Genomic DNA, 14,189 nt, shown 5'->3' with positions numbered 1-14,189 from the left:
ATTCTATATCATTATTATTACTAGTAATATATAAGCTAAATTATTTAGCCTAAATCATTTGTTATACAAAATAAACCAGGTTGAGTTGAATTATTCTTTTTATTTTACTATTTTTTGTTTTATTGTTTAAAAAATATAATTATACTGCTGTAGCAGTACAGTGATGTACGTAGTTGGTAAATAACAATGTAGTGGTAATGGTATTTAAATACGTTTCTGAAAATAGTTTTTTCCCCTCCAAAAATTTCAACTGTCCACAAATAATACTAATATAAATCAATCCTATATTAAGAAGCCAAAACATAATCTACAGCACTCAATTAAGATTTAAAAATAAACATTCGTCACTTCATTAAGTTCACAGAATAATCGATATTTTATTACAAACACTTGAAAATAAACATTTTTTCACGGGTGTTTTTCTTGATGTAGCCCAGACGTTTAACCACGTCTGACACAAAGGTTTACTTTATAAAATTCGCTTTCTACCGGTCCCCTTACTTTTAATAAAACAATATTTCCTAGATCGTTCCTTTGTTATTCGTTGTGAAGACGAACTTTCATAAATCTACTTTATATAAGCAAGTGTTCCTCTAGGAAGTAGATTAGCTCCCACACTATAAAACACATTTACATCTAATATTCCACACTCTGACAACATCGCTCTTGTTACCTTCGTTGATGATACAGGTATAATTTCAACTAATATCGACCTAATCATAAATTCTTTTGCATATCAAACCACCTTATTGAACTTCAAAACTGATTCAATGTATGGAGAATTAAAATAAATCCGAATAACAAATCAGCACGTGTAACTTTTTTCCTACATTCAGATCTTAGCCTTTTCCCCATGATTCTCAATAATGAAATGATTTTCCTGACAAAATTTACCAGTTACCTTGACAATAAACTCGATTAGGTTAAACCTCTTTCTGATCAAATTCTAATTTTGACATCTCTCGTGTTCTCATTTTATTTTGGCTCCTTATACTCTTGCATACGTCGATTTTATCTAAAGACAGCTCTATAATTTACATCAGTGTCTATAAAATCACGGTAATTTTGAATTTAGAAAAAGGCTCACCACATTAAAAAAAATTAACAAAACAAAAAACAATCATCAAATAGTTTGTAAATAGTATTTTGTATTAAACACCATATGTGTGATATGGCGTTACGCATAGGCAATATAGGTACATTGCTGTGCGTTTTTAGTGAATTATCATAAATCAATAATATTAAATGTATAAATAAATACTAAATTTATGGTTTCCATTTACAGTATATTAATATAAATTATAATAATTTAAAATAATTACAAAAGTAAAACTTTTATTTTTTACTACATATTGCTTAACATTAATCAACTCATCTTTGTAAGGTTTAACTGAAGGTCAACTCGGTCAAATCTTGTCCACGATTTCCTAGTACATATCATATATATTTTTATATACATGAATGTTTCTTTATTAACTTACCCTCTAAATTCAAAACATACCGGACCATTTTCAGTGAAATGTAAATAAACGGATTATAGAATGGTTCACACATAAATTTATTTTAGCTCACAAAAATCACTTATTTTTTGTTTATTTAAATGGTTACTATTGATTGGTTATAGATCATATTACTATTATAATTAAGTAAAATTAGATGCCATATACAAATATTTACAAATAAATTAAAACCAAATAGGTAGGTATTTATATAGTTATAAAAAACACTATTATAATGATTACTTTTATGATTTGCAATCATGATTTGATTTCTTGATTCGAGACATATTTTTTATGAAAATATATTTAAACTAATAAATATATTAAAAATGTGAAGAAATCGATGAAGAGTACAGTAAATAGATGGAAAGCGTATTAGTATTTAATTTCGTTGAAATACAGAGAAAATAGGTTATTCAAAGGAATAAGAACTATTTTTAAAATTTTTAACAAAGAATAATTGATTAATATTAAACAGCCGTAAAACAGGTAATTAAATTTTATACTTAGAGTATGATATATAAGCATGTGTTTGTTATAATTTTGCAGTCACATCACTTATAGCAATGCCTGTGAATAAAAATGAAAATGGCGTCTTCTAAAAGGTTATAACTTCAAAAATAAGCTCTAAGCTTAAAATATTTCGAATAGTATCATTATTTTTAAATCGTATATGTCTAATTTTTCTACGTCCCTTATTTTTACGCGTCATCAAGTGAATTGTAAGCTGTAACGTTTCCATTTTTTTTTTTTTTTTTGTGTTGAGTAGGAAAACTTAGAAGTTTCATTCAATTTACCCATTTATTTACTAAAAAATAAATATCGTAATATAAATATAATAAATATATATTTTTGTTCGAAATTCTAAATAATTCCAATAATACAATAGATAACAGTTAACAATTAAACTATAACACTAAAATACAAGTTATTTTTATCATTTTTATTCCATTTACTAGTTCACTATATCATTTCTAATTATTAAGTACACACTTGCACTAGTGGACTACTTAAATGATTGTCATTAAATAATTGTTGTGTTTAATGTTCAACAGTTAGAGAATTCGAGTACTTACAAATTTTTATCATGATTTTTGTTTAAATTTAAAAATCAACTGGTTAAATAGTCTAAATGTTTAATTATTGTTAATTTATTTGTACATATTAGATCATAAATATTTTAAGCTACTTAAAATTTTAAAATTTAAAACAACTCTTGTAAAGTTGTAAAGTTAAGTATTTCATTTTTGTAATGTTCAAATTTCACATACGAGTTTTGTGCGAAATTCGTCGAGTGTGTTCCGAAATGACTAAATGTTTAACGTTCCGAGTACGTTCGAGATAAGGTATCATCCGAATGCATCTCAAGAAAAATCGTTCATAATTTTGTCACGTTTCCATCTATAAACATTATTTTATTACCTACCTAAATTAATTTTTATTTTTTTCCGAGCATTTTATTCTAAAACCGTAGGAACTTATGGAAGTACCGTGTATCGTAAATGTTCAACCCGACGATTGTCTATTATGAATTATGATAGGGTGTCAACATAATATTATATTATTATGGCAGTTTAATAATAATATTATGAATACGACACGGTATGCGAGTTGTTTTGTTTATGTCGAAGACAGTTTGCGGCGACAGTGACCCACACGAGAAAAACAGCTGTGAGCCGGGAGGAACGCACGCGCGACCGCGCGTGCGCATCAGTCGAACCGGTCGCCCCGCGCGAAGTGCCGCTGCCAAAGACCACCTCGGGCGCACGGACTGTAGTGGCGTAGTAACTAGTAAGTCGAGTGCGCAAGTAGTCGGCGGTCGGTCACCATTGGTGACGCTCTCGAATAGTTTATGCGCGTGTGTTTACCCGACTCCACCGCTCTCGCGAGTAAACGCATTATAGCACGACCGTTTTTATCAAAATAATTTTTTTCCCGCCGTTTGCCGTTCCAACTCGCAAGATCACGAATACAAAAATCACATACGTACGCTTATCGTCGGGATTATAAGTTAATAATTTTATTCGCGTAAGTAAAATTTATTTATACGTATATATGTTTGGTATTATTATTATTACTATTTATCAACATCGAACCCATATTAACCGGCGCACATTACTAGCTCTACGAATCAGAGGAAAACTAATCGTAAATCCTCGAAAATCCAAATGTATTGATATTATTTCCAATCTCTGTGCTTTATGATATCGATTAACCCATTTACTACATCATATACAGTGTATTTATTATGTTATTTGTGTATTATATTTAAGATATCTTCCTAATACGTATTATAGTGTAATATTGTGGATTGCGCTAGATATCTACTGGTGAAAAACGCAGGTAATACAAGATAGTTTTATTATAAAACTTTTACATTTTTATTATGGGGAAATTATGTGTTTTGTTATGGAAAAACAGATACCCGCACGAGATCTGGGTAAACGATAGTAATCATTTCAAAGCGGATCGGGATTTATGTGCAATAAATATTTTCTTCCATGGCAATAAAAATAATTTTAATATGTGTATTGAATGTATTTTATTTTTCTAAATGTTCAACGGTTTTAAGTAATTAATAAATATTGTTTATAGTATTTGATATTGTATATACCTATTATCAGTATTGAATCCAGACAATTTCTCTGGGGGTTCATTTTTTTTCATTGATGAATGATGATACATTTTAGTAATATGAATTATACCTATTATTAGTTATTACAATTTACAATTAAGACATTTTGAGAAAGTCAGTAGACAGTATCTATACTGGCAATACGGTATAAAAACATTGATACAAATAAATTATATTTTATTTAATACCATTAGGTGTGGTAATCGTAACGAGTATTGTGCATTTGTTAATTTAATAAATAGGTACATTTTGTTGAAAGTTATATTTGTCAGGGGGCAAATCCCCTTTTGAAGTATACCTGGATTCAAAACTGCTTATGATCGATTGTTTATTAAACCATGTAATATTGTGGTAAATTTAAAAAGTCGGGTTTTTCACCTTTGAGTATAATATTATGCTTGTTTACGAATGAAAATCAGTTTGGTCACGTTTCTCGCAAATAAATAAATTTATTTTATTGTTTATCAAAGTTTTTAAAAATATTTTACGTTGACAACTTTTCCCTCGATACCACTCTATTAAACACTGCAAAACTAAAATAATTTATTATCCGATCGTTTTTATTCGTACTTTTAAATCCATGATTGATGACGAACGATAGTACGACATTGCTTGTATACAAATGATTTGTTTAGATGAATTTCTATCAGTGGATACATTTAAACAATTGATAAGAAATGCTTTATTTATGTTAAAGTTATAAATTATTTTAATTTTAATAACATAGAAAATATCTTATAAACTTAAAATATGACATAGGTGTAATTGGAAATTGCAATAAAAAATGGTATATAATATTAATAGTCAATATTTTTTAAGTATACTTTTTTTGTACATATATGTATGTATTTTGTATAATTAAAAAACAAAATCGTTATAAAACCTCGAAAATATCAATAAATAAATTCTTTTAAGTATATGGTAAAAACGTTTTCTAATATAGGTATATAGTATATCAATCAATTTATAAAAAATTGGCATTCCCGTGCACTTACTTGCTTTTCTGTTTTGGTGTATAGTCGTATATAGATAATGTTTTCGACATATCAATTTTACATAGTTGGTTCCGCCCTGCGTTGCTTTTTTTTGACCATTTATAGCAGCATTTTTTAAGAATTATTTAATTTTTTTAATTTATTTTGAAAGATTTAAATTTTATTTCCTTTTTTTCTGGATCAAAAATCAATAACTCAAAGTTATAATTGTATGAATCAAAAACAACGCAAAAATTATATTATATAATATTGTATTGTACTGTTATAATGTAACAACTATTCATTAAAATATTAATTTTGGTAGCTAACGAATGATAAAAAAATAATATCTTTATGTGAGTAATTGCCGATCATTTAAAAATTAAATAATTCAATTTGTCACCAACTTTTAGAATTAGAAGTAGGCTTAAAACCTGCTATGCGATTTACTCTTTCATAAAAAAAAAAATCAAGATAATCGAATTAGTGGTTTCGGAGAACACGTGTGACAAAGATTTCTATTTTTACATTTATATATATATATATATATATATATCAATGTATCAAAATTTATTTTATGTATATAGATTGTCGATTAGTTTAATTATTTATTTATATAATATTCATGCAATTGAAATATTTTAAATTAAAAATTTTTAATATTTGAATGTATATGTAATTTATATAGACATTAGAAATATATTGTAGTACCTACTTTTGTTTCTATTATTTACTTCTTCCAATTTAATATGGTTACCAGCTATAACAGTATGAAAAAAATGTCGATCTATTGAAATAACGGAACCTAATTTGCTAAATTGGGAACAAAATAACAAGTCGATTACAATTTTTAAGATTTATGTAAAAATGAAACAATTCGAATCCTTATGTTATTGTCATTGATTCGAATAACTGGTTTAGAAATTTAAAACTATTAACATTTAACGGTGATTGATTGTGGTTAATTGCGTCGGGTATAAATGTTCTATTTGGAAATATGAGACGATATAACTTGTACAACTTACAGGTACTATTAAATTGGTATCAAAATGTTTACCTATTCAATATTTCATCATCAGTCATCTCTATGTCCGTGTTTAATGTTCTTAGTTGGTTATTAATAATTTTTACAGTAGTATATTAAATATATGTATAAAGTATGTGTCTTCAAGGTAGGTTTAGGTTTAAATTTTTAGTTAGATGCAGTGCGGAAATCCTATTGGTATATAAATTCGTTTGCGGAAAATCCACTATCGAGTGGGTCATGATGTCTTCAATGATATATCTAAAAACTTAATTGTGCGTGATTTTATTATAATAAATAGGTGTGTGTATACTGTATAGAGTTACAAAGGATTTATTCCCTTATAAATTCCCTATTGAGTGGGGGAAAACGCGCGTGTACTGGGTCATACTTGTACTTTTGGGTGACCGGTTTTACCGCAACATTAACATAATGTAGAGATGAAACGAACGGAATTGTGCAGTCCCCATGGAATGACATTTGGCTGCTGAAAATACTGGTTTGCAAACGAGGCACCGGTCCTCCCGTTTTGGAAGTCCGGCGGATACATTAACGTGTATAATGTATATAACACATTTAAACGGCTGCATAAAAAATATATGTTTTTACAAATCTTTATATTCCAGTAGGAACGTCAAGTAAAAATACATACATATAAACTTACGATTTGACCTTACGAGGCCACCGACGCCGTCACCATATTCCAATCACATAAGACACGCGTCGGAACTGCGCGGGTAGACAAGACATATTCGTACATAATAAATGTGTTTCCTCAAAGGCTTTTTATTTCACTTAAGCTGATATTGTAACCAATAACCTATATTATATGTTACTGTCTACCGAGAAAAAAATATTAAAATATGTAAAAAAATATTTAGCTGTCGATTGTATTATAATATTACGTTTTGATTGTAGACATGAGTTTTGTAATTTGAAGTAGGTAGTAAATCAGATATTTAAGATACAAGAATGTTACTTGGATTTTTAATCGTTAAATTCTGATTTTTGACAATCGAATAACCGTGGTCATCAAAGTAGATTAAAACATTTGTATTATATTATTTATTATCATTTGAAAACCAATGATTACATTTTATTATGCCGATATAGGAGGTATTCGTCTTTTTTTCTATTTAGTATTGCGGTGTTTAATATAAAAATAATGTGATATGTGGGAAGTTATGACCATAATATTAAATATGCACCCTATTTATTAAAATATTATCGTACATACTTTTTAAAATATTGTTAATATGTCTTGTAAAATAAATATTTATACGTTGCACTACCGCTATTTTATTTTTCGTACATGTAAATTGTGTACTCAGTATTGTTCTATTTAGTGTTAACGATATATTCCAATATAAATATAGGAAGTAGATACCTACATAAATCTGATAAATTTTCGTTCTAATTTATAATCTACTTATTTAAATTAATGTTTAAAAAATTTGATCGGAGGAGTTTCTTTGCTATATACATAGTAGGTTTCTAGTGTATCTTGTCATTGAGTAGAGGTCACTGTGATGGATGTATTAAATTTGAATTCAATGATAAATCGTTAGGTTATCAATCGTTGTATACAAAAAACAATTCTGATCGATGACAATATTAGTCTATATTTTTAAAGATATTTTATTACATATTTATAGTGTTAAACTATTTATTAGTAATTTATTTTTCTGTTAGTAATACGGTAGGTTGAACTAAATTTTTCCAAAAAAAATTTCACCTATTATATAATAAATTTGTTAACGTTATTAATATTAACGTCCCTACTATAACGAATAACTTTAGATAATTAAATTCTTTACCAAATGTTTCCTTTAACGTTTCCTGCACTTACTATAATTAAATGTTTTGGATTAGATATATATAGAATTTTGAAATTTTCCTTATTTTTATTTATAACTTTTTTTTTTTATAAAATTTAATATAATAAAAATTATTCCCTGGATAAAAATGCTTATACATTTTTAAATTTTAATACAAGATTCCTCATATGTTTTTTATCAAAATATTTTCGTATAACTTATGAGTGTTAAAATTTAGAATTTCGACAAATTTTATAATAGGTCGACAATTTTTAAATTATTTTTTGTAGTTCAAAATTCATAAAAAATTTTCTTCTAAAATTTGAAAATTAAATACTAGTTTCTCTATGAACTTTTTAATCTATGAAAAAATAAATTTTTTACCAGAAAATCAAATTTTTTTTTGAGCATTCTAAGTTAAAATTATTACGACATTGCATATTTATCTCGTAAAATAACTATTTCTCCTTATACAATTTAAGGCATTTTGTTGTAACTTAAAAAACAAATTACTGTAAATAACTGAAATTTTTACTGTATACTTAGATGATAATTTTCTATACAATTCATAATACAATTTTAAAATATTTTAACTCTTTTAGAGTTATTTGTAGACATTTGATTTTTTTTAGTTTTATTTCTACAATTTTCAACACATAATGTATAGCTGAGTAATATTCACTTGCCCATATTTTTTCTTAAAATATCAAATTTTGTTTATTTTTTGTATTAAAAAAATTGTGCATGTTTATGTATTTTTAATATTATTGACAGAGAAATATCAAAATTATATAAATATCTGATTTTTAAATAACTTTTTTTACTGATTATATTTATGTTGTATTTATATATTAACTTGTTCAAATAATTGAATAGATTCATTATTTCGATGAGTAATTATTTATGTATACCCAATCTATGGACTGTTAAAAAATATCAAGTTGTATTATTGAACATCTACAGTTTTGTAGAGTGATTGCGCTAATTTCTGTATACGCTTATCTTATAAATTGTGAAAAATTACCTAGAACACTTTCGTTGCATTGATTACATTTTTTTTTCGGATTTACGTTATCCCTAGAAAGCCAAGCAGCTCACCATTATCGTGTTGCAGGCCTGCGCATTTATAATTATTCCTGGATTTGATCAAATACCTACACCGATACTCACGGCCCTTTTTGACTGGTCCAACAGCCGTTGTCTCAAAAAAAAAAACTCGTTTGACGTATTTACTGTACCATAGTCCATAACTCAACATGTTTAGAATACATATCAATTATAATGAACCATTTTCTCTGTGATTTAAACACCGCACTCATGAAATACGGATTACAATACTTTATTTACGTGATGATTTTTCGAGCACTTCATCTATAATTAATGTATAATATTAGTATTATCATCTTATATTATCAATATAGTTATACTAACATTTTTTAACGTGATTTATATATGAAAGAAACGTTACGGGCTAATATTACACAACGAATCACGAGCTTTATTTTAAATTGTTAGTATAACGTATAACTTAGAATGATGCTATAGTGAAACTATTTGAATAATTTTATTTTTTGAATGTCTAATAACCTGTTAAATATTAATAGATAGTGCAAATATTTAATAATGTATTGATCACTATTTAACGGATATCCATGCGACCATGCACCATATAAAGTATGAATTTATCTTCTGAACATTTATAGAGATGTCCAATTATTTAAGAGATTAAAAAACCGTAAAAGTAACTTATAGGTGAGATATTTTAAAATTTTCTTCGCGAAAAAGTTTAGTCTATTAGGAGGTATTCATAAATAAATGTTTCATTGTTTTATACTCGATGCTAATTTTATTTTCGTAGTTCAACTGATTGGTATAACTAAAACATATTTTAGATTTAGACATTTTTTTTATTTTTTACATAAAAGTTGGTTTGACTTTGTGTAAGAAAATTGGTCATTTTCTGAATGTGTTTTAGGTACTTTAATAGAAGTCCACGGACCGTATCGTCCGTATCTTTTATATCCTTGTTCATCACACTTTGTTGGAGCCGTTCAAGGTCAGATTACGATAAAATGAGTATAAACATAATCTTCATACAAAGTATTTATCATTGCAAATAATTAATTCCCTTATTTTTTATGCATTTTAAAAATAAAATCTTATTTTGTATACAATTTATTTATTTGCATTCTAATTTATCTGATATCATTTTGTTCAATAATTTTCTATTAATAACTCCAAAGTTGTTTAATATGTATTAATATTTAACAGAAATTATAAAATTAACTTTTAATTATTTTAGGATAATGTAGCTTACAAACTAAATACTTCATAATTTGTTTTTATTTAAACAAAATTTTACTAATTTTTCAAAAGTATAATTACTGTAATAATTTTAATAAACTAGTTGGAAAAACGTTATTTAAGTTGAGTAACTTGGTGAGACAATTCTATATCTATGATGACCTGTCGTTCATGAGTATAGCTAATTTATATGCTCTATCTCGAAAGGTCCGGTGCTGTAGTTTGTCGGTTTGTTGGCATCGAACCTTGACTACCCTTTCTCTTTCTAAAAAACGTATAAAATATCCATGTTATGCCAGTATAATCTAATGACAGCTAAACATTTCGTCAGGCGTGACACCCCTAACTACATTATACAGTAGCGTCGAACCAAATAGATATTTTTCGACAAGTCGTATCTATAAATCGGTATATGAACGTTTTATCAAGTTTTTATTTCCTACCTACGATTAAATAATATAATTTATACATTTATAGAAACATTTTTATAAATTATTTTTAAACATTAAACTAGTCTCTATATATATTTGTAATATGACGTGACGTATGAAATATCCATATTTAAGGGGAAATGTTGAAAGTAACCATTCTAAATATACTAATACTGTAGTTTTAATTTCACGTTAAACACATAAAATAATTATCTACACAATACGCGTGGTTCTGTACTTGAATTTTTGGACGATTGGTCTCTAACTTTTGCTGTAATATGTTTGTTATATTTTTAACTGCATTATAAATTATAATATAGGATAATTTATCTTCATGTCATCTTGCACGACACCCAGACTCATGATATGCATATGTATTATCATTATTATTATCATTACTATATAAATAAAATAATTCTTATGGTAGGTATATAACATTATATATATATATATATATTATTCATAATAGTTTTGATATTTTCCACAGACTATGTTATTATAACATCCTGTCACATAATTTATAGTAGAGTGAACACACGTGGTTTTTTCAGATTAAATCCAGCGTAGCGTTGCGCAAAAGCGCGCAAAGCAATAGTTTAATTACGACACGATCAGAGAAAGTGCACGTGTGCTCTGTTGGCAGGCAGATTTATTATAATTGATATATCTGTTGCGATACAATATGTGTCGCACACAATGTGTCCCGTTATAAATGGACTAAATTACAATAAAAACAATTTGAGGACAACGTGAAATCGTGTATAATATATGTACTTACTACCTAGGCATAAATATGCGGTCGTATCATGTAATTTATCTAAAATAAATTGGATGGTCTAAAAAAAAAGACTACGACCACGGCGCGCGTTGGATATTAAATTATCATTGCATTCGAGTAATAGAAAACTGTATTCTAACAAACTCTCCATCACAATATTGACAGATAATTTATAAACGAACGACAATATCTAAAATTAATATAATAATAATGTATTGATCTTTTGGATGCGACCTCAGACCTCTATATATAGTCTATAATAATATGATGGTTTGTTAGGTCATATTCGTAAATAATAAGCACCTTCAGAAGACGTATTTTAAGGTCAATGGACGACGAGGTGTCTTATTCAATGTCAAGTGCACGTATTTAATATGCAATATTCATGTATGTGTGTCTGTTGATAACAAGGTTGATAAGTAAACAAAAATAAAAATGAAAGTGATTATTGATTTATTTTTATTCTTATTTCTTAATAGACAAAAGATCTAATACATTTAGTCTTAAATTAAAGAAAAATTGAAATTCAAACGAATGTTATTTAAAATTATTGCTTTTGTTGTGATATTTAAGTTAGCTAAAATTTAATTTACGTAAACAAAGTTACAGTGTGATTCAACGCACGTAAATGTCAAAATAGTACTATTGTTTTTTTAATTATAATATTATACAATTTATAAAGAATAATAATTTTTGTGATTATTATTCGACGTTGTTTTTTTTAAAACATTTTATTTTTATCCTTAATAAATATTTTTGTTATTATAACTTATCAATACATTTTTTTATGTCTATGATCAATACTGCAGTAGATTCTTAATGCGACTAGCGATTATATTAATCATAACATAATATAGGTAACTACTAAGTTTGTTTGATTTTTATGGAGAATAATTTTAGAAAAAAAAAACCGATGTCGTAGTCAGCCTGCAGAATAATTTGGTACTATAACATATATGCAGTCAAACAAAAGTATTGGATTAATCACAGCGTATTAAAATCGTATTTTACATCATCTCATACATTTTACTTTTCTGTATAATTAATAATTTACGTTTTATTTATTATTTATTTTTCTAGTTTTATTGAATAGATACATTGAAAAAATTAAAATAAAAGATGTATATAATAATACAATTTTACAAAAATTAAATTGGCTCAAAAAAAATGTTGAACACCATTATTTGTCCGTAAACCGTTTGAAGCACGAAATCACGTACCAATATACTGTATACTTATGGAAAACATTGACGCGTTTTTGCTATGTGTACAGAGACTTCAATAATATTTTATTATACTTACGAGTAGTATACTATAGGTACCATGTAACATAATAAAGAGAGGGAATTGCGTAGTGTCTAATGGGCGAATGTAATCTTGTAATATAGGCATAACTATAGTGTGTTATTCAATATCTTATATATTCCGCTAGAAAATCCCGTGCGCACAAATGGGCCACCTATAATTTTAACAATAAATTTACCGGCGACAACCTTACATATGGCTCGTTGGTCCATAATGTTTAAGACATTTTCTTTTTTAAAAATTAATTTAGTAACTATGTATTATCTTTCTATTCTCCGGCCCACAAGAGAAGTAAACTGTTTTATGCATGTATATTGACGGCAGTGACCGATTTTGACCGACGCCAACGTTATCGGTATATCCGATATCGTAAATCTAATGGGTGGGAGATATGTCAACTTGGATGCGTTTTGGTCGGAACACGGGTTACTTGTGGGCCGGAATATAGACCCGTTTTAAGTATTTCTACTTTATTTTTGTTGATAATATAGGTAAATATAAAAATATATGTATTATATTGTACCTAAATACAAATGTAATGTAACTATATTATAAGTCATAATATATATACATATACATATAGTACACATGTACTCTATTATTTTAATTTGTTTAGTATCCCACTCACTGTACACAGTACACGCACGATAACGATAGTAGTTGAGGTCACAGATTGTATACAAATTCCCAGCGGGAGATTCTATGATAGCAATATACTAGTAAACCTTCTCGTACAACATCCCTTACGTCACATACGACACACCAAATATTCGTCATGTATTTTAAATATACTGCGCTTAGTGCCCTCCCGTCGAGTGTCGAGCATCTAGACCGTCTCTCAACGATAAAAATTAATTACAACACACACTATCTGAACAGAGCTAGTGCAGCACCAGGACAAGAGAGCATAATAATAATATATGTTTGCCTCGAAGAGGTCATGATACCGTGCACGCGCGTGTGTGTGTAATGTCGAGGCAACAGTTATTTTTTACATTTTTTTTTCATTTCTATCTCGGCGACGATGACGCTAGGCGGTGTCCATATGCGCGCGTACACACACACACAAACATGCACAAGAGGAGTATGTAGGATTTGTGTGCGAGATAAGGATAGGTACCTTGCGGATTACTCAACTGTGCGGGGTCCAGTCACGATTTTTAAGTATTAAAAACAGCACGTAGTATAAACGTGAGAGAGAAAGCAACTTTGCTTGTACTATACATACATCAGTATATCTATAATAGAGGTGCGTGAGGCGGCATCGGTGGCGTATACGAAAAACTACAAGTTACAACTGACGATATATAAATGGGTCAAATGCGCCCCGCAGGAGAATAACCCAGATCACTATTAACGACGATGGTACTTCGAATCTATCATACATTTATACATAAATATATAATAATATTATTGCCATAT

The 14,189-nt window shown here is 27.8% G+C and overlaps 1 protein-coding gene across 2 annotated transcripts in view; it reads left to right on the top strand.

The window, feature by feature from the left end:
- Positions 1-3,279: 3,279 nt before the first annotated feature.
- LOC112598124 (leucine zipper putative tumor suppressor 2 homolog) overlaps positions 3,280-14,189 on the top strand; it is a 49,835-nt gene continuing 38,925 nt past the window's right edge. For both annotated transcript variants that reach the window (XM_025344481.1, XM_025344482.1), the window contains exon 1: positions 3,280-3,527. The gene's annotated coding sequence lies outside the window, so the exon portion shown is untranslated. The remainder of the gene's footprint in view (positions 3,528-14,189) is intronic.

Source organism: Melanaphis sacchari, unplaced genomic scaffold (assembly GCF_002803265.2).
Source record: "Melanaphis sacchari strain LSU unplaced genomic scaffold, SCAv2.0 Contig45_pilon_pilon, whole genome shotgun sequence".
Classification (NCBI taxonomy): Eukaryota; Metazoa; Arthropoda; class Insecta; order Hemiptera; family Aphididae; genus Melanaphis; species Melanaphis sacchari.
Note: the sequence above shows the minus strand (reverse complement) of the source record. Positions and strands in the feature narration are given on the sequence as shown.